The sequence below is a fragment of the Artemia sp. Qi Xiang Cuo genome, chromosome 12, assembly GCF_049724085.1.
Source record: "Artemia sp. Qi Xiang Cuo chromosome 12, ASM4972408v1, whole genome shotgun sequence".
In the NCBI taxonomy this organism is placed as follows: domain Eukaryota; kingdom Metazoa; phylum Arthropoda; class Branchiopoda; order Anostraca; family Artemiidae; genus Artemia; species Artemia sp. Qi Xiang Cuo.
Window position 1 is genome coordinate 69,953,845 of NC_142805.1, and position 25,675 is coordinate 69,979,519.

Here is a 25,675-nt window from a genome sequence, read left to right on the forward strand (position 1 = left end):
GCGACGACACGCACACAGAGAGAAGACACGAACACAGAGAGAAGACACACACACAGAGAGAAGACACACACACAGAGAGAAGACAACACACAGAGAGAAGACACGCACACAGAGACAACACACACACACACACAGAAACGACACACACACACACACACAGACGACACACACATAGCGACGGCACACGCACAGAGACGACACACACACACACACACACAGAGAAGACACACACACACACACAGAAACGACAAACACACACACAGAAACGACAAACACACATAGACGACACACACACACACAGAGAGAAGACACACCCACAGAGACGACACACACACACACACACACCCAGAGACAACACACACACACAGAGACAACACACACACACACACACGACACACACACATAGAGATGAAACACGCACAGAGACGACACACGCACAGAGACGACACACACATACACAGAGAGAAGACACACACAGAGATGACACACACGTTAGTCTTCAGTCTTCAACCAGAGTTCAACCTGTTAACACCTATTTGGTTTATGCCTTTCTGCATTAAATTCAGTTAATTCAGTGACATAGTTGATTAACTGTAACCTTACTTCCGGATTTTGCCACCAGCCATCAGGTGAATTGAATTTTTTAACCCTTTATATTAACCAACCAAATAACTAAAGGACAACCAATTCAGTGACAAAGTTGAGTAACTGTAACCTTAATTCCGGATTTTGTCACCAGCCATCAGGTGAATTGATTTGTTTTAACCCCTTTGATTAATCAACCAAATGACTAAAGGACAACCAAAGGACTTTAAGAGAGTGTGTCCTGAGTGTAGATTAAGGGCAACAATCAATTGCCTGGTATGTAGCACATGCAATTCTTCCATTCATGAGCAATTTGCGGGGATAGAACGTTCCCAGTGGAATAAGAACTGATTATGTTTGGATTGTTCCTCGAAACAAAACATCACCAAAAGTCAAGAATATACCACCCCTAATTCTTCGAAAGTTAATGATACTCCACGACGCCGATTGTCAGGAATAAATTCTTCAAAAACTAGCGATACCCCTCGACGCCGATTGTCAGAAATAAATTCTTCCTTAATAGAAATTTTAGATGATATCAGGTCGTCCCCCTTGCCCCGACTTACCAAAGGGATGGTAAAGCTTTCATTGCAGCCCATAGCGAGTGTCAGCCTACTCCCCTACCAGTATTAACCAGTGTTGCCAGTTGCCAGACTGATTTTCTGCTAGAAACTAAAGATGCCAGTACCCAGACGGATTTTGAATATAATTGTGAGCCTTCTAATGATGCCTCCTGCCAGACTGAAAATTTTCCTTGTGGCAATTTTTATTCCAGCCCCCTATGCGACCCTTCCCTCCCCTCCCTTTTAGTGCTAAAAAAAAAAACTCGAGTTCGTTACCAACGAAATTTCTACTTTCATTGATCTTTGGGAGAATATAATTAAGAACACACTTAAGTCTGTGAATACAAAAAAAAAACACCAATTTGAAACCAACTGCAATTCAATCCACAAGCAACAACTCCCAACACATGGATATTAATGAAGCAAGTGTCAACTCAAATATGAACTTAATCGGTCACCTAGTTCCAGAGGTCAGTGACAGCTTAAATGAGAACTCAATCAATATTCCAGATCCAGAGGTCAGTGACAATTTAAGTGTGAATTCAGCCAATATTCCAGTTCCAGGGGTCAGTGACAACTTGAGTATTATTAGTAAATTGGTTCCTGAAGCCAAATCAGGGAAGAATTCTATTGCCTGCCGTTTTCACTTGGCTAACAAGTGTATAAAAAAGAGTGATTGTACCTTTGTTCACCCCTGTATGTCTTTTTTAACTGCTGGTCACTGTAACGACAATTATTGCTCCCTTTCCCATTCCAAACCTTGCTATAAATTTCAAAGTGGCCTTTGTTTCGAGACTATGTGCATGTTATTACATTTGAAAAACAGGGATTATAGTGCTATAGCCAGGGGCAGTAAAATTTTTAATAGTAAGATAGTTACAAGTTCTCAATCAACCCAAAAGCGGAGCCCCCTTCATTCAATTAATAAAATTAGCTCGCCAGCGCATAATCATCCTTTTTTATCCCAAATCCACCCTGCTCACTCAAAAAACTTCCACCGTTACCACCCAGAAAAAAACCCCAATAGTCCCAGCACAATCTCTTCCCTCTTAACACTCCAGCTAGCCCCTACCACGTTGAACTTCCTGAAAATACCTCCGTCTAATGTCCCTCCCTTATGACTCCGCTTCCGACCCATGCGTTTCATCTGTCATGCCCACCCTACCAGGGTGACTCTGGTCTGAGACCTTTTGCATTTAATAATTGTTGTTCTCAATATTCAAGTTTAGCCCCAGTCAAGAAGTTCACTAGAACCCCTGACCGCATCTGTAATATGAAAAAAGTAAAGTGTAAAAACGGTACCTTCACAAGTCGCTTTCGATTCCCCAAACTTTTGTTGAGTAACGCTGCAAGCCTTAACTTTGAAAAACTCAATGAATTAGCCACCTTTCTAAAATATATAGTTTAGATGTAATCGCTATTACTGAAGTTCAAGCTCAAAATTTGCACATGTTAAAGATTAACATTTTTTCTCAATTTATTAAACTGAGACCTGAAAACCCCCCTCTGGGTAAGAAAGGTGGCAGAAGTCTGTTCTTTATCCGTAATGATTTATATCCAAGTGAAATCCCAATTCCGTGTCTTAATCCCTTTGATGAAGTTATGTGGGTGTGTGTTCGACCTAAAGTCTTGCCGCGTTTTTTTAATTTAATTGTCCTTTGTTGCTTTTATTACTCCCCTAATCAGAGATCCGCTGACAAAATAAATTTTATTGAAAAATTAAATGCAAGTGCTGACTTTGTACTATCAAAATACCCAAATGCAGGAATTTTCCTGATGGGTGATGCAAATAATATAAGACTTGATTCTACATGTAACGCTTTAATTTAAAATAGGTCGTTAATGTCCCTACTACAAAAGGCAATACTACTCTTGATCTAATTTGCACTAATCTTTCGAAGTTTTACAAACCCGTCTCCACTCTGCCGCCTCTAGGGGGTAGTTACCAATTTAGCCTTTTCCTATCTCCGCTGGCCAAAGTTAAACAGTCGTTTTCTATAACTGAAACCGCTTATAGACCTCTCACTGACTCAGGACTTTTCAATTTTGGCTCTTGGATTACTACTGATAATTGGTCCACTGTGTATCAAACAATTGACGTTGACTACATGTCTTTGTCCCTCCAAAATCTATTGAGGAGTAATTATGAATTCCACTTCCCTGAGAAAAAATTTAAAACGTGTTCTACAGATAAGCCTAATGTTACTGAGTCATTTAAAAAACTTATAAGAAAAAAAATCAACTTTTTCAAAGCAGGTCGCATTACTGAGGCTGATAGTCTAAGGAAGTTCCTAAAGAAAAATTAAGAAAAGCAGCTTCTAATTATTATAATAATAAAGTAATAAAAAATTATATTATTATATCAAAGATCTATATTCTAACAATCCCAAGCAATGGTACAGAAAAATTAAAGAAATATGCGGAAAAAGTCCTTCCAAAATTGATTTTCATTTCCCTGAACCCCCTAATAAGACTGCCAACGATCTGAACTTGTACCTTGCTTCCATCGTACAAAGTCTCCCCCCTTTCACTCGCTTAAGTCCAACTATTTCTCCCAATACTTCCTTCCCCTTTATTTCTCCCTCTGATGTTATAAATAAAATTCTTGAGCTTAGAAAATCATGTATTTGCCCCTTGGACATCCCAGTTGACTTAATTAAAGCCTTTTCGGACAAAATTGCTGAGCCTTTATCAAATATTTTCAACCACATCACAAAATTTGGTAAATTCCCAAGTTGCTGGAAACAAGGTTTTATAACACCTGTCCCTAAAAAATGCGCCAGTCTGACTTTCGCCAACATTCGCCCCATTACGCTCACTTCTGTTTTTTCCAAAGTTTATGAAGGTTTCCTCTGTGACTGGCTTAAGGATAAAATTTGTCCGCGTATTGACACCCGGCAGTTTGGTAACTTAAAGAAAACTTCCACCACCCATTACCTTGTGCACTTAATGCATACCATCGTAAGTAACCTTGATAAACCAAATGTCTGGCTGAACCTTGTCTTAGTTGATATCCAAAAAGCTTTTGACCTGGTTGACCACACCATACTAATTCGTTCACTACTGGTTAACTTTAAACTTGATCCTCTGTTAATAAATATTGTTATATCGTTTCTTTCAAATAGATCCAAAGTTGTTAAATACAAAAATATTTTCTCTAACCCCCTCCCTATATATTGTGGAATTCCCCAAGGAACCTTATTGGGACCACTTTTATTTCTAGTCAAGATTAACGATATTGGTAAGGAATTCCCCCAAAGGTGGAAATACGTGGATGACTTGACGATCCTCGAAGTGTGTCACAGGAATATTAAAACTGACCCCCTTGAAATTCTATCCCACATTTTGGATGAAGCTAAGAACCTAAATATGAAAGTAAATTCCACTAAATCAAATATAATGACGATAAATTTCTTGAAATCTATTCCCGCATTTCATGTCCCTATCCCCCATGATATTTCTGTGTCTTCCTTTAAATTACTTGGGGTTACAATTTCCTCTAATTTAAAGTGGGATATCCACGTGAAAGATATTGTCCGTAGAGCTAGTACGTCCATGTCTCTCTTTAAGCTCTTGAATAAATTTAACATCCCCCCATCCCATTCTTTAAGGATTTATACTTCCTTTGTCCGCCCGCATCTTGAATATGCTTGTCCAGTTTGGCATCCTGGCATCTCCCGTGATGAATCAGATAAAATTGAATCTATTCAAATAAGAGCCCTAAGAATAATTTTTAAAGAAACTTTGGTACAAGATTCGCTCCTTCTAAAAAAAGCCAGGTTGGAAACTCTTGCGCACAGGAGAGGACCGTTGTGCCTCCGTTTCGCAAAAAATGCAATAATAAACCCTCACACAGACAACATTTTTCCCGAAATACACTCCGCATCCAGACAACGCCAACCACGTATTGTCTCCGAACCCGTCCCTATCTTGTCCCCCATCCGTTGTTCTACCTCCAGATATAAAAAAAAACCTTTGTCCCCTAAATTACTGATCAAATAAACCACTAGTTTTTTTTTTTTTTTTTTTTACTTGTTATACCCATGCTGGTGTCCGTTTGGCTCTTCCGCTCCCTCTCCTTTTTATATATTCCCTTTTAAACCCTTTTAATATTATTGTTATCTTAAGTTTGTTTGTTGGTTTTGTTTTAATTTGTGCCTTTTTAACTTTCTTACATTTGACACTTTTTGTTTTTTAGACTAATGAATGGCTTTCTGATATTGTTTTTTTGGCATTGTTTAGCCAGTTTTTTAGTTGTTGTGCTATTTCTATGTCTTTTTTTATTATATGACCCCGAAATGCGAATTCGGCCCTTCGGGGCTTGTGATAGTCATTTTTCGAAATAAATTTCTTATCTTATCTTGCACACACACAAAGATGAAACACACATAGAGACGACACACTCACAGAGACTATACACACACACACACAGATACCACACACACACGCACACAAAGAGAGACGAGACACACACACAGAAATAAAAAACACACATAGAGACGACACACACACAAAGAGACGAGATACACATACACAAACACACATAAGACACACACATAGAGACGACACACGCATAGAGACAGCACACACACACACACACACATACACACACACACAAACACACACACAAAAACACACACACACACACACACACACACACACACACACACACACACACAGAGACAACACACACACACACAGAGACGACACACACACACACAGAGACGACAAACATACAGAGAAGACACAATCGATAACCGGATAATTCTTTTTTTCTCTTTTATCACAAACAATTTTCAATGTCTCCAAGGCAGAGCAATTTCTTCATAAATTCCACTATTTAATCCCTCCATCCGGCACCGGCGCCTGCGCTGGCGCCGGAGGGGGCCAGGGAATTTATGTTTGTGTGATTGTGTGGGTGTGTGTGTGAGTGAGAGCGGTGCATGCGCTGCTTATTTTTCTGTCCACTCGATAATTCATTGAGATAGTATAGTGAATATTTCAAATTCAATAACGACGTAATGATTTTCACTATTTTGTTGTGTGTTTGTGTGTGTGTATGTGTGTGAGAGGTGCATGCGCTGCTTATTTTTCTGTCTACTCGATAATTCATTGAGATAGTATAATGAATATTGCAAATTCAATAACAACGTAATGATTTTCACTATTTTGTTGTGTGTGTTTGTGTATGACTCTGTGTTTGTGTGTGTGTGTGTGTGTGTGTGTGTGTGTCTTTCTTGAATTCACCTCTTGGATACACAATACAGAAATTTAATTCAGGAAATTATGAAAAAAAACAAATTTAGACGGGGTTACGTGCGCGCACCGCTGCACCGCATGCACCGCTCACACTCACACTCACACATTGTCTGTATCTCTATGTCTCTCTATCTCTCTCTCTCTCTCTCACTCACTCACTATCTCTCTCTCTCTCTCTCACACTCACACCCACTAAATCACACACACATACATACACACACAAAAACAAACACACACACACACACACACACACACACACACAAACACACACACCGGCGCCGGAGGGGGGCATTAAATAGTGGAATTTATGAAGAAATTGCTCTGCCTTGGAGACATTGAAAATTGTTTGTGATAAAAAAGAGAAAAAAAGAATTGTCCGGCTATCGATTGTGTCTTCTCTGTATGTTTGTCGTCTCTGTGCGTGTGTCGTCTCTGTGTGTTCCGTATCTGTGTGTGCGTGTGTGTGTCATCTCTTTGTGTGTGTTGTATCTCTGTGTTTGTCATCTCTGTGTGTTTGTGTTTGTCGTCTCTCTCTATGTGTCTCGTCTCTGTGTGTGTGTTATCTCTGTGCGTGTGTCGTCTCTATGTGTAAGTCCTCACTTTGTGTGTGTCGTTTCTGTGTGTGTGTGTGTGTGTCGACTGTGTGTGTGTTGTTTCTCTCTGTGTGTGTGTGTGTGTGTCGGTTTTGTCTCTATGCGTGTGTAGTCTATCTGGGTTTTTCGTATCTGTGTATGTGTATCTCGTCTCTTTGTGTGTGTGTCGTCTCTATGTGTGTTTATCATTTCTGTGTGTGTGTCTCGTTTCTCTGTGTGTGTGTGTGTGTCGTCTCTTTGTGTGTGTGTCGTCTCTTTGCGTGTGTCATCTCTATGTGTGTGTGTCGTCTCTGTGTGTGTGTGTGTGTTGTCTCTGTGCGTGTTTCTTCTGTGTGTGTGTGTCGTCTCTGTGTGTGCGTCGTCTCTATGTGTGTTTGTGGTTTCTATGTGTGTGTGTGTGTGTGTGTCTCGTCTCTCTCTCTCTCTGTGTCTTCTCTGTGTGTTTGTGTCGTCTCTCTGTGTGTGTGTATCATCTCTGTGCGTGTGTCTTCTCTCTGTGTGTGTGTGTCGTCTCTGTGCGTGTGTCGTCGCTTTGTGTGTGACGTCTCTGTGTGTGTGTGTGTGTTTTCTCTGTGTGCGTGTCGTCTCTGTGCGTGTATCTTCTCTCTGTGTGTCATCGTCTCTGTGTGTGTCGTCTCTGTGCGTGTGTCGTCGCTATGTGTGTGTCGTCTCTCTCTCTCTCGTCTGTGTGTGTGTGTGTGTGTGTGTTTGTGTGTGTGTGTGTGTGTGTGTGTGTTTGTTTGTGTGTGTTTTTGTGTGTTTTTCTGTGTGTGTGTGTGTGTGTTGTCTCTGTGTGCATGTAAATTTCTGTATTGTGTATCCAAGAGGTGAATTCAAGAAAGAGTTTGTTTCTTACTTAATTACTTCCTTACTTACTTATTTACTTACTTGCTTACTTACTTACCTACAATTTTTTTCATTCTGATACCTAGATTTTGACAATGTTATCCCATGTGTCTGACAATAGATGTACGCAAATTCCTTTTCTTACATCGTCGATGTTTTAATAGACATCCTAAACGCTTGATATGCTAGCTTACTCTAAAAAATAATGAACACATAACAATGAAATATTTTTAATGAAATAATGTTATGTAGAATATTAATACAAAAATATATTATGATACATTATTATTATCACTGATTAACTTTGGACATTTTGAATCTGTTCCATAAAATAGTCCACCATGTTCTCTCTTGATATTGTATTTATTGTCTTCTCTTAGTTCGTAATCAGTAAAATAATCATTATTCCATCTTGAATCATACACAATTTTTACTGGTGTCTCATGAACAGGCTCAATATGCTTTTCGTCTTTGGTAATATTTGATTCATTGACTGTTTGATCAATGCCAGTAACGTTTGCTGGTGCTTTGTTTTTCATCGTTTCATCTTTATATTCCATCGTGATATTTTCTGACAATGCCCTTTTTATTTTTCCGGCAATTTCACTGTCTATTACAACATTATTTTTACAAAGGTAACGGTTTCGGCAAGTAGACAAGATATGGTTTATGATATTAGTAGAAGAGTATGCATGTTTTCTTTTGATCTTCCGTTGAATGCTAATACCCGAAAATTGACGATGGGATGCAACAAGAGGTAGCATGTTACCACAAGCACTGGCAAGAAGATGTCCCTCTTCATCAACTATTATTTTTATGTTGGCATTTTCTTTGAGTGCTATCATCTCTGGATATCTCACTCTTGCATATCCACCATAAGAATAGTTGAATTTTTTTGGTACTCCAAAGAAATTAAATTCCTTACTGTCATGACAATGCACACATACATTTCCAATAGTGCTACCATTTTTACTTGTTTCATAGTTTAAATACTTCTCCTTGTCATCATTCAATGCTACAATAACACTAGCATGTGAACACATTTCTAATGGGGGGTCATCCACATGTTCAATGTGCACTTCATCTTTGCTATTATTTGGCTCATTAATTGTTTGATTAATGGTAGTGACGTTTGCTGGCACTTTGTTTTTCATCGATTCCTCTTTATATTACTTAGGGATATTTTCTGCCAATGTCTTTTTTATTTTCCCGGCAATTTCACTGTCTATTACAATATTATTTTTACAAAGGTAACAGTTTCGGCACGTCGACAAGATATGGTTTATGATATTAGTAGAAGAGTATGCATGTCTTCTTTTAATCTTCCGTTGAATGTTAATACTCGAATGATGACGACGGGATGCAACAAGAGGTAACATGTTACCGCAAGCACTGGCAAGAAGATGTCCCTCTTCATCAACAATTATTTTTATGTTGGCATTTTCTTTGAGTGCTATTATCTCTGGATATCTCACTCTTGCATATCCACCATAAGAAGAGTTGAATTATTTTTGTACTCCAAAGAAATTAAATTCCTTACTGTCATGACAATGCACACATACATTTCCAATAGTGCTACCATTTTTACTTGTTTCATAGTTTAAATACTTCTCCTTGTCAGCATGCTAGGCTGCAATAACATTGACAAGTGAACACACTTTATTAAAATGTTCCATCTTCACTTCTTTAAAAGATATAACTTATGTGTTTATCGTTCCACTGCGTAAAAAATACTGATTTAATACATGCAATAGACTAGGTAGTGTCAATATCTGGACATAGAATACCAGTGGGAAAGCCACCTTGTGTCTCTGACAAATCACAGAGTACAATTTTTAGAGCCTTAAGCATATTTTGTCATTTTAAGATACTTAAAAAAAAAAAATAAAGTTGAATAATTTCTAAGTTTAAAAAAAAATATTTTGTTTTTATTAAAAAAAAAATATTGAATTAGAACCATCAGTCCTCATTATTATGAGCATCCAAAACTGGACTTAAGTTTCACATTTGAACTATGAAAAAAATAATAATATTGAATTAGAACCATCAGTCCTCATTATTATGAGTATCCAAAACTGGACTTAAGTTTCACATTTGAACCAGAGAATGGACCTAAGTTTCACATTTGAACGAGAGAATTGTATTTTCCATAATTTTCTTACAGGAAACTAGAGTTTACGGTCAAAAACCCTTATTAACTCAGATTCTACAGAAATAGTTTATTTTTCGATCCATACCTGGACTTAAGTTTCACCTATGAACCAACGAATTGTATTTTCCATAATTTTCTTACCAAAAACTAGAGTTTACGGTCAAAAACGCTTATTAGGTTAGATTTTTCGCTAGCAACTCGCCCTCCACTATAACTTCGCTAATACATCCTTCTGCCAATCAACCCATCTCCCCCAAAACACTTTTCAGCCTTTTCTTGTTAAAATTTTTTATTTCAACTCATCCACACGCTTTTTTTTGCTAGCAACTCGCCCTCCACTATAACTACGCTATTACATCCTTCTGCTAATCAACCCATCCCCCCCCAAAAAAAAACACTTTTCAGTCATTTCTTGTTAAATTTTTTTTATTTCAACTTATCCACACGGGTTTTTCCACATTTGAACCAGAGAATGGACCTAAGTTTCACATTTGAACGAGAGAATTTTATTTTCCATAATTTTCTTACCGGAAACTAGATTTTATGGTCAAAAACCCCTATTAGCTCAGATTCTATACATATAGCTTATTTTTCAATCCATACCTGGAGTTAGGTTTCAGGTATGAGCCAATGAATTGTATTTTCCATAGTTTTCTTACAAAAACCTAGTTTACAGTCAAAAACTCTTAATAGCTTAGAATTTTCGCAAGCAACCCACCCTGCGCTATAACTACGCTAATACATCCTTCTGCCAATCAACTTATCTCCCCCAAAACACTTCAGCCATTTCTTGTTAAAATTTTTATTTCAACTCATCCACACGGGGTTTTCGCTAGCAACTCACCCTCCACTATAACTATGCTAATACATCCTTCTGCCAATCAACCCATCTCCCCCAAAAACACTTTTCAGTCATTTCGTGTTAATATTTTTTTATTTCAACTTATCTATACAGTTTTTTCGCTAGGAACTCGCCCTCCACTATAAACTAGGTAATATATCCTTCTGACAATCAAACACTTTTCATTCATTGTTTGTTAAAAAAAAATTTATTAAAACTCATCAGCTTGTGTTTTTCGAAAGCTCCTCACCCTCCACTATAACTAAACTAATTTAACCGTTTGCCACTCTACTCATCTTCCCCAACACAATTTTCAGTCATTTCTTGTTAAAATTTTTTATTTCAACTCATCCATACGGGTTTTTCCACATTTGAACCAGAGAATGAACCTAAGTTTCACATTCGAACGAGAGAATTGTATTTTCCATAATTTTCTTACAGGAAACTGTAAGCTCGGCACCTAGTATGCCAATATAACGGCCTTACGAAATCTTTCTGTCGTCACCCAATAACTGCAGTTGGATACAGAATCTAACAAAGAAATACATCTATACGTTCGTATCATCACTATTCGCGCTTCTGCATCTCTGGTAGCCTGAGACTTTTTGTCCGGTATAATGTTAAACTATTTTAAACAAAACCCTTCTCAGCCATTTCTTGTTAAAATTTTTTATTTCAATTCATCCACATGGGGTTTTCGCTAGCAGATCGTCCCGTTGTTCAGTACTATTAAAACTCAAAGAGATCTTTCTGTCGTTGCGCCACCGCCTGTGTGTTATACAGTGCCAATCGAAGAAGTAAAGCTATCCGTTATTACAATTCTTTTTTTGTCATCTACACCCCTCTTAGTATCAACTTTTTCGTATAGTATAACGTTAAACTATTTTAAACAAAACCCTTTTCAGCAATTTCCTGTTAAATTTTTTTATTTCAACTCATCCAGATGGGTTTTTCACTAGAAGCTTGGCATATATTTCAGTAATAATGCCACCTTAAGAAATCTGTCCGCCAATATCCAACCAACTATTCTTTAAATAGTACCTATCAAAGAAGTAAATATATCCGCTATTACCAATACTTTCTTGTAATCTACACCCCGCTTACTATCAGCTTCTTCGTATAGTATAACGTTAAACTATTTTAAATTGACAACACTGTCCAAACATCACTTGTGTATTATACAGTACACATCGAAAGAAACTTTTTTATAATTTAATTTCTGATCGCTGGGGGGGGGGGGGGCGGGCCACGATTGAAGTTGTTTTCAGAGTCTCTCAAACCCCGTAAAGCTATTTTAAAAGGTACAAGAATTATTTATTTAACAAAAATCCTCGCTTTTTGAATGACCATTAAGTAAAGAAAAAACACACAGAATAAGACAACATTCTGAAGCCCCGTAAAGCAATTTTAAAAGGTGGCCTACAAGAATTAGCTTGAATCTTAACATGCCTATTCGAAATTCCGCCTTGGAAAAGTATTAAAATGATTTGCCGTTGAGGCCTAAGTCATTATCTTTAGAATAAATAAACTATACCTTTTAAATAATTATAGTAGGCTAAAGTCTTTCAAAAAAAGCTCAGAGACGATGTCAAATTTATTAACAAAAAAGATAAACAAAAACCATGAACATGTCATATTTAAATATCACAAGAGAGATGTGAAATGTTTCCAGCAAAACTAGAAACATGCTTGGGCACTTTATAGGTAAAGGTCACTTTTTAAAATGTCTACGTCAACCGGCAAATTATTTTTTAATTAATATCAATAACAAAAACCAGTCTGATTTTTTTTTTTTTTTTTTTGCAATGTCCACGTGTATGGTTGTTACCATGCCAGCTTTTTGCAATGTCCATGTGATAGTGTAGTGCCTCAGGCATGGGTTTTTCTTGTATGGTTCTTGTGTAATTGCATGTATATTCAGTGCCTTTATAATAGATACTACTCCTGCATTTCGTTTGGTCCTAGACGGTTGGCCGACAAGGACAATCTTTGGCAATCTGCCTTCCTTCACCCTAGCCATCTCAATCTTTCTTTTATTATAGCCCTAGAAAGAGGGATTGAACCATACTTTTCGTATAGCCTACTGTTTGAGATATTGGCAGTCAGTCAGATACCCAAAAATAATTCGTTGGAAATTTCTCTAGAAAACATCTAGCAAATCTTCCTCCGTTTTTGTGAGCGTCCACACTTCTCAACCATACTTGATCACTGTCATTACTATAGCTTCCAATATTCTAATCTTGGTTCCCAGACTTGCTTCCCTATTCATCCAAACTTTTTTTTAACTGTGAAAAAAACACCCTGGGCCTTGACTATTTTTTACTGATGGGTAGTATTATTATTTACTAATAATAATACCTTGGTAAGTGAAGTTATCCGCTTTATCGATCTTCTCGTTACCCAACATCGCCTTTTCATCTTCACTTATTCCTAGCCTTAGCGACTTACTCTTGTTAACATTAATTTTCAAACCTATTCTTACACCAGGAACTCGCAAAACATGCAAAAGCTCATTAATTTTGCAAACACTTTCATTTAGGATGCTTAAATCTTCAGTATGATCTAAGTCCAGGAAAGTTTTCATTTGATTTTGCATCCTCCCATTACCTTTGCTCTATTCCTTAAGACAAAGTCCATCAAAGCGATGGACTGATAAATTAGATAGTAATAATAATTTCATCAGGGAATTATATATTAAACTGTTAATGTATCAATGGTTTTAGGTGAATTTTATCGCTCGCATGAAATCAATTTGTAATTTGACTGATTGGCAGATGAGAAACTCAACAAAATTTGGAGGACAGATTAGGATTTAGGGAAAAAGTTCACTCTTTCACCGATTGGCTATTATACTTAAAAATAATTCACATACAGTATATTGATCTAGCTGATCAGTTTTGTGATCTAAAAGAGGCTGGATCAATAATTCTAATTAACATAAGATAGGTCTTCCACGTCTCTCAACCCTTGGTTACGCTCACGGACAGGCATTTATTAAGAAAAGTACACAAGGGAGGGAGAAGAGAAGAAATTGGAATTTCAGGAGGGTTTCAACAGCATCAAACCCCCCTGCATAAATATTAGTATACAAGGATAAGGTATACCATTTTCTGAAATCCAAAGGTTAGGGGCACATTTAGTCGTTTTTTTTCCGACAGAGATGCCACATTCCTTTAAAACTTAAAAAAATACAATTTTATTTTTCATTAAGTTAGTTGTTGGCAACATAAAAAACTTTTTTTGCATTGGGTTTTCTGTTAGATTTTTTTCTGTTTGCCGTATATAAGCAAAAATACATGTCAATAGTAGCAGAAGTGTATGTACTAGCCAAAGAGTTAACTTCTACGGGTTTTTGCCTAGTAATAGAACTGACTTCTAGGGCCAATTTCTTGCCCAAACCTCATCTTTAATAAGACGGTTTTTTTTAGATAACAAACCGATTTTTGATTTCTGTTAAATAGACTAACTATCGCTGAAATTTTTGTTCGATGCAAATTTTAATACTTTGGGCCGAATTTTTCGGTTTGTACAACGTCTGGGTTTGTTGTGATGAAATCTGTTTCATTGCCTCAATACGAACTCATTTTGGCCAAGGTGTCTTTCAAAAGAAAAGCTCAATTTTAGCCATTAGCCCTGCGTTTGAACTGTGCACAGACTAGCTATACATACAAGCTTTGAGATCATGGTTGCAATGATATTTGAAACCTAGTAAAGAGTGAACCACAACCCATAGTAACAAAAATGTTTAAAAACACTTTTAAAAAACTGCATTGTTAGAAAAATTTCCATTTGCAGGTGAGCGCAGGTACCGATTTCCTGATTCAATGCCTTCGATTGCGAGTGCAATGCGTGGTTGGGGCAAATCATCCGACGCTTCCCGTGTGTTTCCTCCCAGATTTCTCCAGGTACCCATTTAGAGCTGGGTCGACTCTGGCTGAGCTTAGTCAACATTGACCCCCGTTCCAAACCAAATAACCAACGATACCAGGAATCGAACCCCTGACCTCAGGATTTCAAGTCTGGAGCACTAACCACTCGGCTAGGATTTAACCTTAATAGTAAAATCTATTGGAAAAACATTTTATAGGTATTTTAAAGATGAACGTGAAATACCATTAGAATTACCATGATCGAAAACCCCACGCCATCAACCTAACCACATGAAAACCTCTGCTTGGATAATAAGCCTTTCTTTTGAACAGGGTTCCGAAAAAATGAGTCATAGTCTGTAAACATCATAATGAAACTCTATCTGGGGAGCCACTCAATCTCTAAAAGCTCTAGTGCACATTTTTTAATACAGCCGTGTGCCTCTTCCAGACTGATTAATTGATACTGTTTAATTTTTCCATACATGGCATTTTGTTAAAAATGTCACAGGTAAACTACCAGTACTGCTACTAACCTCTCATTCCAGCAGCAGCCTTTTCGAGACCAACATAACTGCTTTGCCTCTTCTCCACTATAATCTGCTCAAAGCTTTATTCTTTACTCCCTCCTATGAAGTTTCAACTACAAATTTCTTACGGAAATTTGGGTGGAGAGGTGTTCCCTCCGCTATTTCCCCTCCTGTGCATTGATATGTGTGTAAGCTAGTTCGTGTTTCAGAAAACTTTTAAATGGTCAAGAACCACTTACTTTTTTTTTCATCTCATTCTCCTTTCTTAAGTACTTAAACATACTTTTTTTTTTAATAAGCTTGAGTTTAGCTTTATTTAACTTTAAGCTTTTCTATGTAAGCTGAACAACCTAGACACAACGGGTCTAGATCTGGTATCTAATACCCTCTTTCTAGAATGGAGCTTTCCTAAAAGTGTACTGACACGTGCTTATCGTTAATTTAATACGTTTTTTTTTTTTTTTTTATCTATTTTAGATTTTAGGATTTTAATTTTGTAGATATTGAAATTTTTAAAAGTGACTTGTTGGTTTATTATGGCGTCTTTTAATTTGTGGTTTCAACTTCACTATACCAAATACGTTTGATTTTGTTTCTCAAGTTTTAGTGAAAACTTGAAACAATTATGGCTTAAAACAGTTATTTTAACATCAGTTTATACTGGTTCATATTTATCAATTACTAAGTTAACAAAAGCCGAAACATAAGGATATTCAAAAGTTATCCCTCACTTATTAGCTCGTAATCGATTCCAATCATAAAGAAATTTTATCATTAAAAATTCTTCTCCAAATAAATATAGTGTTAGTGTAACATATAGTGTAACAACTTCAAAGCTTCCTATGAAGTTGTAAGGACCTATGAAATAATTGCGTCTCAGGTGGAGTTTTCCAGCAAACTAGACTCAATTTCGGCGGAAGTTGTGTCGTTAAAAAGTGATGCAACAACCCGTGATTCACGAATACTTGAACTAGAATCTAAACTAGAGGAGCTGAAGCTTAAATCTGAAGCTCATGAGAAACGATTACTTGCTTTTGAAGTAAAAGACCAAAAGCTTAATTTGTTGGTTCACAGATTATCGGAAGAAAAATCTAATGAACTGTCTGAAGCTAAAGTGAAAAACCTTATTGCGAATAAGCTAGGAATTGATGAGCCAGTAATGATAACAAAGTGCTATCGCATTACTTCTCGTTCGGCAAATATTACTGACTCCCACCAACGTAAAAGTAAGCGAAATGAAGTGAAGTCTTTGCTTGTATCGTTAGTGTCCGAAAATGAGATTCAAGCTATAATGTCAAACGTCAGTAAACTTAAGGCCAGTGGTGTCATTATTTGCACAGACTTGCCGCCTGAACTGAATATCCGAAGAAGTGAACTATTGGCCAAAGCACGTGAGATGAAAATGAAAGGCAAAATAACGTCTTCTCGGGTTCGTCAAAAAGGCATAGACATATGGCTGGAAATTAAAGGATCTGCTTCGTCTTCGTGGTCTAGTGTCAAAATTAGTTAATGAATTAGTTGTGACATCGATTTTGATTTATTATTATATTCAGCGAGTGAAAAAAGAGATTGGAATTGATCTCGTCATAGTGTGTTTTTTGTGCTTTGTCATTATGTGTGATTATTTTCCTGTGTTTCTTCTTTTTTGTCTAGCTCTAGTTGTGCAAAAAAAGTTCTCGTTCTGCTCGTTTTTTCACTCCTCGCATGCTGAGAATTATCCGAGGTACCAACTTTTACTCATTAGCCTGTCATTTCATATTGATTTCGTTATGTTTTATGTGTATGATTTTATTATGATAAAAGTTGTTAATTGAAAGAACATTGGACCGACTCTATGATTTTGAGAAAAAACAACTTGACCTAAATTTATTTTTTAAATCAGTAGGATCAACTAGAGGTGAATCTTCTGATCTTTTTATCCAGTCTTTTCCGCGTAGTAAATATATAAATAATGACGAAATTCCTCCATTTAATCAGTTAGAATCCTCCCGTATCGCGTTGTGGAATTGTAGAGGAGTGTTTGGTAGTTTAGATTTTCTATCCACAGTTCTTTATAGTAATCGTATTGGTATTCTGGGACTTTGTGAGACTTTTCTTAGTGATGGTAATAGTTCTTTGGTTGGTGTATCTGGGTACAGGATAGTAACTAGAAACAGGTCTACCCGTTCGAAAGGTGGACTTGCCGTGTTTATTGACCAGAATCTCCCTATCCGTAAAATTACGGATTTTAATGATTTGTATCAAGAGATGGAGTTTGAATTTTTAAAGGTTGAGATAAAGTCTGGGAAGAAGAAGCTATTCCTATGCTTGTTTTATCGACCACCGGGATAAAGTGCGTCAAATTTTATTGTTAAGTTGAACGATCCAACACGACGGATGCATTTTAAGAACCATAAAGTGTTTTTTATGGGTGATTTTAATATAGATTTGGGACTGGTGAGTTCGGAGACCCAAGAATTAAGATCTCTACCGGTAGATTTACTAACTACTTGCTTTTCTGCCGGATTGGTTACAACAGCAAGAATACCAACACGTATTAGTGAACAGTCGGCATCAGTTATTGACAACATTTTTACGAATTTCAATCTACATTCGAGTTATGTCGTATTAACTGATGAATCGGATCACTCTATGTTACTTGGTGAATTTTTGATAAATAGACTGAAATCTAACCCGAATATAAGAATAAGAAGGACTATTGATGATAAATCATTACAAAATTTGAGAGCTAAATTGACTTGTAGCGACTGGACTTCAGTTTATGAAGAAACCAACCCAGATGCAATGGCTACTACCATATTCATTTAGAAATTCTCTTCGGCTTTTGACTTTGCCGGGCCCTTTCTCAAAAGACACTCCTGGTATGTAATCCTGAGAAAAAATTGTATCACCCAAGGCCTACTAACCATTATTGAACATAAAATTATGCTATTCAGTCAATATATTGATAATCCTGATGTACTTGGTACAGACTTCAAGAATTGTAAAAACACTCTGACAACCCTGCTCAGAAAAGCTAAACAGGCTTAATACCATAAGCATTTTCAAGAAGCAGAAGGATCGCCAAAGAAGACATGGACACTGATAAATGAATGCCTGAATAAACAAAAAACTAATACGTTTCCTGAGACCATAACCAAGCCTGATGGAACATCTCAACATCCCAACAAGAAGTAGCCAACACGTTAAATGAATTTTTTGCATGCATTGGAGAAGCAACCGTAGAGGAAGCTTATGGCCTTTCAACTGTCGTCACGGATAATTACAAAAAATACCTACCTTCGCCGTCTTGCTCCTCTATGTTTCTGTCGCCAGTCACTGAAGACGAACTGCTGAAGATTGTTCAACCCATGAAAAACGGTCACTCAGAAGGTCCAGATGGGTCGTCAAATTACCTCATAAGGAAGACCATCGATTGCTACGTCGGCGTTATCGCACACATCGTCAATTCTTCATTTAAAGATGGCATCTTTCCTACTGTCTTCAAGTCGGCGAAGGTTTTACCTCTCCTCAAAGGTAGCGACCCAAGCTGCCTTCAAACTACCGCCCTATCTCGATTCTCTCTGCTTTTTCAAAAATAATGGAGCGTTGCATCTACTACAGACTGATGAATTATCTGACTAGGTCTAACTTCTTCAACAAGTATCAGTTTGGATTTAGGCCTGGGCACTCAACCGAACATTCTATAATGGTTTTGCTACAATTTTTGAACGATGCGATGGACCGTGATGTGATACCAGCCACAATATTTGTGGATATAAAAAAATCAATTGACACGATTTGTCATCTGATTCTTCTGGATAATCTTGATAACTGTGGAATAAGAGGTAAGACTCACTTACTCATCCAGTCTTACCTCAGTGGTCGTACTCACTATGTGGATGTAGGTGTCGTAAGATCGGTAAAAACGCTCTGTTCTGAAAAGGTAGGAGTACCACAAGGTTCAATTCTTGGACCACTACTATTTTTAATATACGCCAATGACCTTCTGAACACTATCACCGATGATGGACTTGCTGTCCTATTCGCAGACGACACGGCTAATTCTGTCACAGGTTCAGATGAATCATCCGTCAGAGAAAACCTCTGTTTTGGTCTAAAGAAGCTATTGCAGTGGTTTGCTGACAACCTCATGGTGTTAAACTCTTCGAAAACCCATTTTATCATCTTCTCTCGAATTTCTCATGCTGTACCGTCGATTTCCCAAATATCTTTCCGTTTTAACGGAGAACTAGTTACCATTGCCAGGAGTGAGTCTTGTAAGTATCTAGGGCTAACGGTTGATGAAAATTTATCTTGGAAACTTCCTCTTGATAGGCTAAGGATGCAGCTAGGAAGGAATGTGGGGTTACTGTGGTATCTAAAATTCCACCTCCCTTTCCCTGCTCTTAAGTCAGTTTATTATTCTCTAATCTATTCTTATTTTAACTACTGTCCAGTTGTTTATTTCAATACTTTCAAATCTCTTATTAAGCCCCTTCAACGACTTCGAACTAATGCCCTTCATACGTTAAAAGAACTCCTTCCTTCCCCATCTTCCCTCCCCAATAAATCCCCTACTAAGAGCCTTTATACATTTTTAAGAATTTTGCCAGTTGATCTAGTCCTTACTGCAAATTGTGTCCTTTTCAGACTAAAACAAATAAAAGAATTATTACCGTTGGCTTTAAATTCTAGTAACTTCTCTTTAGTTTCTTTGGTCCACAATAATTATTGTTTAAGAAGTTCAGCCAAATTACCTTGCCCTAGAATCCGAACTGAAAGATCCAGATTTTCTCCTAAAAATTCAATAATAAAGTTCTGGAATATTTATGAAAGTAATATTGGTTCGTGTTTTTCAATTCCAGTTTCTATAACTGAATTCGAACTATATCTAATAAGCTATTATAGTTAACTATTCATTTATCTGAAGTCATGTTGGCCGGTGCTATTGTTGATAAATATTTAATTATGTGGTAATTTATTGATTTGAGGTGTGGGCTGTGGGTTCAGTGTGGTGTCTCATTTTCTTCCCAGTATATCTAGTGTATTATCATTTCTTTTATTTTTTAGGGTGCCTGTTTTCGAGTATAACTCACTGTGTAGGCACCCTCTGTAAATATTGTGTTTTCCATTGATTCATATTGTAAAAGTGTTATTTTGTCTTGTAGTGATTTATTGAGAAATTAAATAAATTTTTAACACGTATATTAGGGGGTTCGCCCCCTAGTCAATACCCTGCTCTTTAAGCTAAAGTTCAATTTTTTTCCAATTCTTTAAAAATGACCCCTTAATCACAATCAGTTGATCAGTTGAAAAACTTGTTGTTTTTATTTATTTAATTTCTGATCTTTTTCTTTAATAATGCTGGGAAATTCGGCACCCCATTCATAGCAATGTCCCTTTCCCCATGAAAACTTCCTTCATGGAAAGATCCTCCCATATAACCCACGACCCACCCCTCCCCCCTCCTACCAGAAAAAATCCCCCCTGAAAACGTCTGTATACTTCCCAATAACCAATACTATATGTTAACATTGAGTAAAGTTCAAAGCTTTCAGCCCTCCCCCCGGGGACTTCGGGGGAATAAGTCATCCTAAAAGACATATTTATCATATTTTTGACCATGCTGAACAAGATGGCAATCTCAAAGTTTTGATCGGGTGACTTTGGGAAAAAATGAGTGTGGGAGGGGACCTAGTTTGCCCTCCATTTTTTTTGTCACTTAAAAAGAGAACTAAAACTTTAAATTTCAGTTCCAATGAGCCCTCTCACGATATTCTAGGACCACTGGGTCTATAAGATCACCCCTGGTAAAAAAAAAAAAAAACACGCATCCGTGATCTTTCTCCTGGCAAAAAATGGAAAATTCCACATTTTTGTAGATAGGAGCTTGAAACCTCTAGAGTAGGGTTCTCTGATACGCCGAATATGATGGTGTGATTTTCATTAAGGTTCTATAGCTTTTAGGGGGTCTTTCCCCCTTTTTTCGAAAATCCGCCAAATTTTCTCAGGCGCGTAACTTTTGATGGGTAAGATTAAACTTGATGAAACTTATATATTTGAAATCAAAATTAAAATCTGATTCTTTTGATGTATCTATTGGTATCAAAATTCCGTTTTTTAGAGTTTCGGTTACCATTGAGCCGGGTCGCTCCTTACTTACAGTTCGTTACCACGAACTGTTTGATTATAGCTATCGATAATGGGATCGAACCACAGTGATTTCGATTGTTAAAAGTAGATTTAAAATCTTTCTGATTTAGAATTTTTATACTATCCTACTTTACTTGAGCCTAGTTTAGGGGCCTCTGGGCTTGAACCGAGACCCCTTGTCACCTTCTTCTCCAGATTGAAATATTCTTCTTAATAAACTTTTTATGAGAGAAAAAATACTTTTTTTAGGAATAAACAAGAAACAAGTATCCATTCCATAAAAAAAAAGAAATATTGAGATTGAAATAGAATTGAAATTGAATGGCAATATTAATTTATTAATCATCTTCGAGTTCTGTGGAAAGTGATAAGAATGATGGCTTATTGATTCAGAATATTTATGGTTATCGGAATATTTAGCGACGTACATATACGAGGTACCAGATCGCCTTAGGAATAGGATACGTACTGAAAAGAAATGCTTACGTTGGTACAAAGGACAAATATATATAGTTATTTAAGATAGATATCTATTATAGATAAGTATCTTAACTATATAACCGTATAGTTATTATATATAAATCAGAAAATTTCATATCATCCTAAGATAAAATTTATTCATAAATAATTAAACATACAATGAATATACGGTATTGATCTCTACCACTGGCGGATCCAGGGGGTCGATTTGTGCGTATTACTAAGTCTTTAGACCATTGACTCCCTAAGATCTAATTTTTATATTTTCCACATACTTCACCTATTTTTTCCTCTTCTCTTTTCAAATTTGATCCCCTCTCCCTCACTGAGGAGGCAAAAGTACATTTTGTTTATCTATATTTTGTTGTATTGATGGTGTTTGGGAGGGGGCAAAACAGTCATTGTCCCCGGGTGCTGAAAACCTGAAAACTCTACCACTGGCGGATCCAGGGGGTCGATTTGTGCGTATTACTAAGTCTTTAGACCATTGACTCCCTAAGATCTAATTTTTATATTTTCCACATACTTCACCTATTTTTTCCTCTTCTCTTTTCAAATTTGATCCCCTCTCCCTCACTGAGGAGGCAAAAGTACATTTTGTTTATCTATATTTTGTTGTATTGATGGTGTTTGGGAGGGGGCAAAACAGTCATTGTCCCCGGGTGCTGAAAACCCTAGCTCCGGGCCGCCCCCCCCACCCTGAAATCTCACGATTTTTTTTTATTTTCCCATAATTTTCTGAAATTTCTCACAGAATCAGGGGTTTGAAGGAATTGTCCCCCCGAAACAAATCCTGCTTACATTTTTCCTTTTATCGTCGCATAATCATCGGCCAGAAATTAGATAACTTTCGATTCTCAACTTTATTTGCAAGGCAAATGTAAATTTTCTATGGCTGGTAGGTAATAATTTTATCTTTTGGGGTCATATTAAGCGGATTAGGTGAGATCTTAAAAAAAGTGTTGGCTATGCTATGATTGTGTATCAATAACATGTTTCCATATGGATTAATATTAATTGTGATAAAACAAGTTGTAGGAATAAGTAAAACTTTTCCCCATATCATGGCGATTGACAAACACGAAATGCCCAGCAAATAAAATATTTGCTAAGGTTTAACATGCAATTGTAAAATTGCAAAAATTAAAGCATATTGTCAGTTTTTTGTGTAGTTTTTTAAATACTATTTTCTTTGCTTAATGTAAATAACACTAATACAGTCTACTGAACAATGTCCAGAAAACAGAGCTATACAGGCCCGCCAGGGGTCACATACTCTCTCAAATCGTGTATACCTGTTGGCACGCGCCATACGTAGTGGAACTGTGCTATACGGGAATAAAGACATGTAGTGTGGCAGGAGTGTGCCACTCGTAGCACTACAAAATATAAACTAGATGGCAGAGAGTTGAAGATTCCTTGAGGCCCGCGTAATCTCCAAGTTAAATAACCTTAAATCCTTGTGGATTTTCAAGTCATATCCCTAAATACACAGCAGGGGAAAAACAGCTTCTGCAAAAATATTATATATAGTCCGCAAATTGTAGACTTCAGTCATGTTAATGAAGGCTTGAATTTGAGAGGTCAGGCTGTAAAGGCTACTTCATTGACCCTAATTCAACTTGTATAATTAATAATTTTCATTTTTAATTAGGTTGGATTTCTAACTTGGGTTGCAGGCCGTACACTGACCTCTTTTATAGATCTCTGTGTTCTAGACCATAGCGGAAAATAATTCAGGTAAGTCTCTTCTGAACCTATTTTTTGACTATTTACTTAATTAGTTGTCATTAAGGAATTTTTGCCTCCTGTCCGATGACAGAATCTAGCTTTTACAGGTACGCGTAAAACAATCATATACCCAGTAATTTTCTGCAGAAAATCTCTTCTTAGATTTAATTTAAAGCAAACACTCCTTCTCCGTCCAAACCTACCTCAGTCACCTTTCAAGAAATCTCCAAAGACGGTAGCCAGAGACAAGGGAACTTCAACGAAGACAAAACATATTGAAAAGATTTGGTTGTATCGATTCGTGACGCCCAAAATATTCCTAGTGTTTGTCGTCCTCGATTGGCTCGCAGCCTACGGGGCATATATATTTGGCAAAACGAACAGGAAAGGAGAAAATATTAAAAAAAATATTGATTCGTTATAAGGAACCGAAACCATTTTTCGGTTGCAGATTTTATATAAAATATTGATTTCGGTCGGGTTGGATCGATATCACTCATGACTATGTGTATAGCTAAAAAAAAGCATAATAAAAGCATACCTACCGCATAAGTCTTTTGTTGGCAACCTATCCCAAGATATTTATACACCATATATATTTATGCAGTTGGGGACGTACACCTTTTAGTCTGAGTTGAATGTCAATGAGAATGGTTGCAAAAATCCAACTCTAAATCAAACATTTTAAGTAACTCCCATCATGAGTATGTTGAAGGCCTTTAAGTTTGCTTTCTAAAAAGAAAAACGAGAAAGAGAAGCAAGGAATATCCACGTCAGTACTTCTATTTTTTTGAAAAATCGGACAAATGCTCGTTTAAAATCGGTAAATTTTCAGTAGACTCAAAGAAACAAATCGATGGAAAAAAAACGGTAAACGTTCTTCTTGTGATTCTGTTGAAATGATTGCATAAGAATTTTCAATGAAACACAGCAAAAGTTATTAAATCCGAGCAAAAATTAACATGAGTAGGGCTGATAACCATCATGTCTTCTCAGGTCCACAAAATAATTTTCATTTATACGTCATTGATTGACGGTTTAATTTACATATAGTGATATTTATTCCTTAAGGTTGTAATAATTTTTTATTCATTAAAGTAAACAAAGTAAAAACATTTAAAACGTATTTTGTCTTCAGTAAGGTGCAAATTATTTTCTGGCCTTGAGAAGATATATTTGATATACCTTCATTATTATAAATGGAGTAGTGTGGTAGTAGTTTTGGCGGTAGTTGTAGTAGTATTGGTAGCCTGCAAATATTGGCTTTTTGATAATCTCCCTTAACATTTCCTGAAAGTTCTAAATTAATTTCTAAATTCTAAAAGTGCAATATCAAAAATAAAAGGCGCATAAACATTGTCTTCGGTTGGATTACAAAGTTAGCCTTGGGGCGAATCTTATTTATGTTTATTCTGAGTATTTTCTTTTTTATGAACTTGGAATATTTTCAACTTTTTTTTTCATATCTTAAAATGGCATTACGTATGCTTATAACACAAGAAATTTGCTTGTGATATTTTCGAAATATGAAATGAAAATGGTATACATATGCTAGTCGTGATTTTTTTCTTTTAGAAAAACAGTAATTGTAGTGACACTTTTTTTGGAACTTTTTCAACTTTTTTTTTGAACATGGAATTTTTTTCAACTATTTTTCTCAAGTCTTCAAATGACATTGCATATACTTATAACAAAAGATTCGGTTGATATTTTTTGGAATATTAAATGAAACTAGTATGTATATGCTAGTCGTGATTTTTTTTTCTTTTAGAATAACAACATTTAACATAGTTTTGTTATGATTTATTTTTTTTTTTTAGTATGAAATGAAAATGATATACGTTTTGTTAGTCGAGATTTTTTTTTGTTATTGTTAAATATGGAAAGAATTGTTAGTTTGTTTGTAATCAGCAGTGTGAGCTATTTTAAATGAATATCGAAATAAAGTAAAATGTTATTGCGGATTTTTTTGTTTATCCTTATCGTTTTCCCTACATTTTCTTGACTTGGCGCCCTTGACTTGACGTCTGGGAATGAGCTGTAAAACATTGTTATTGGCTGTTAAGGCTGAAAGTTCTAATTAATTCCTGA

At 36.5% G+C, this 25,675-nt stretch overlaps 1 long non-coding RNA gene across 1 annotated transcript in view; it reads left to right on the forward strand.

Annotated features, from left to right (window-relative positions):
* LOC148946457 (uncharacterized) overlaps positions 1–25,675 on the forward strand; it is a 124,896-nt gene that overhangs the window by 11,750 nt on the left and 87,471 nt on the right. Inside the window, exon 2 of the long non-coding RNA XR_016142567.1 lies at positions 23,508–23,593. This is a non-coding gene — a long non-coding RNA (uncharacterized LOC148946457). The remainder of the gene's footprint in view (positions 1–23,507; positions 23,594–25,675) is intronic.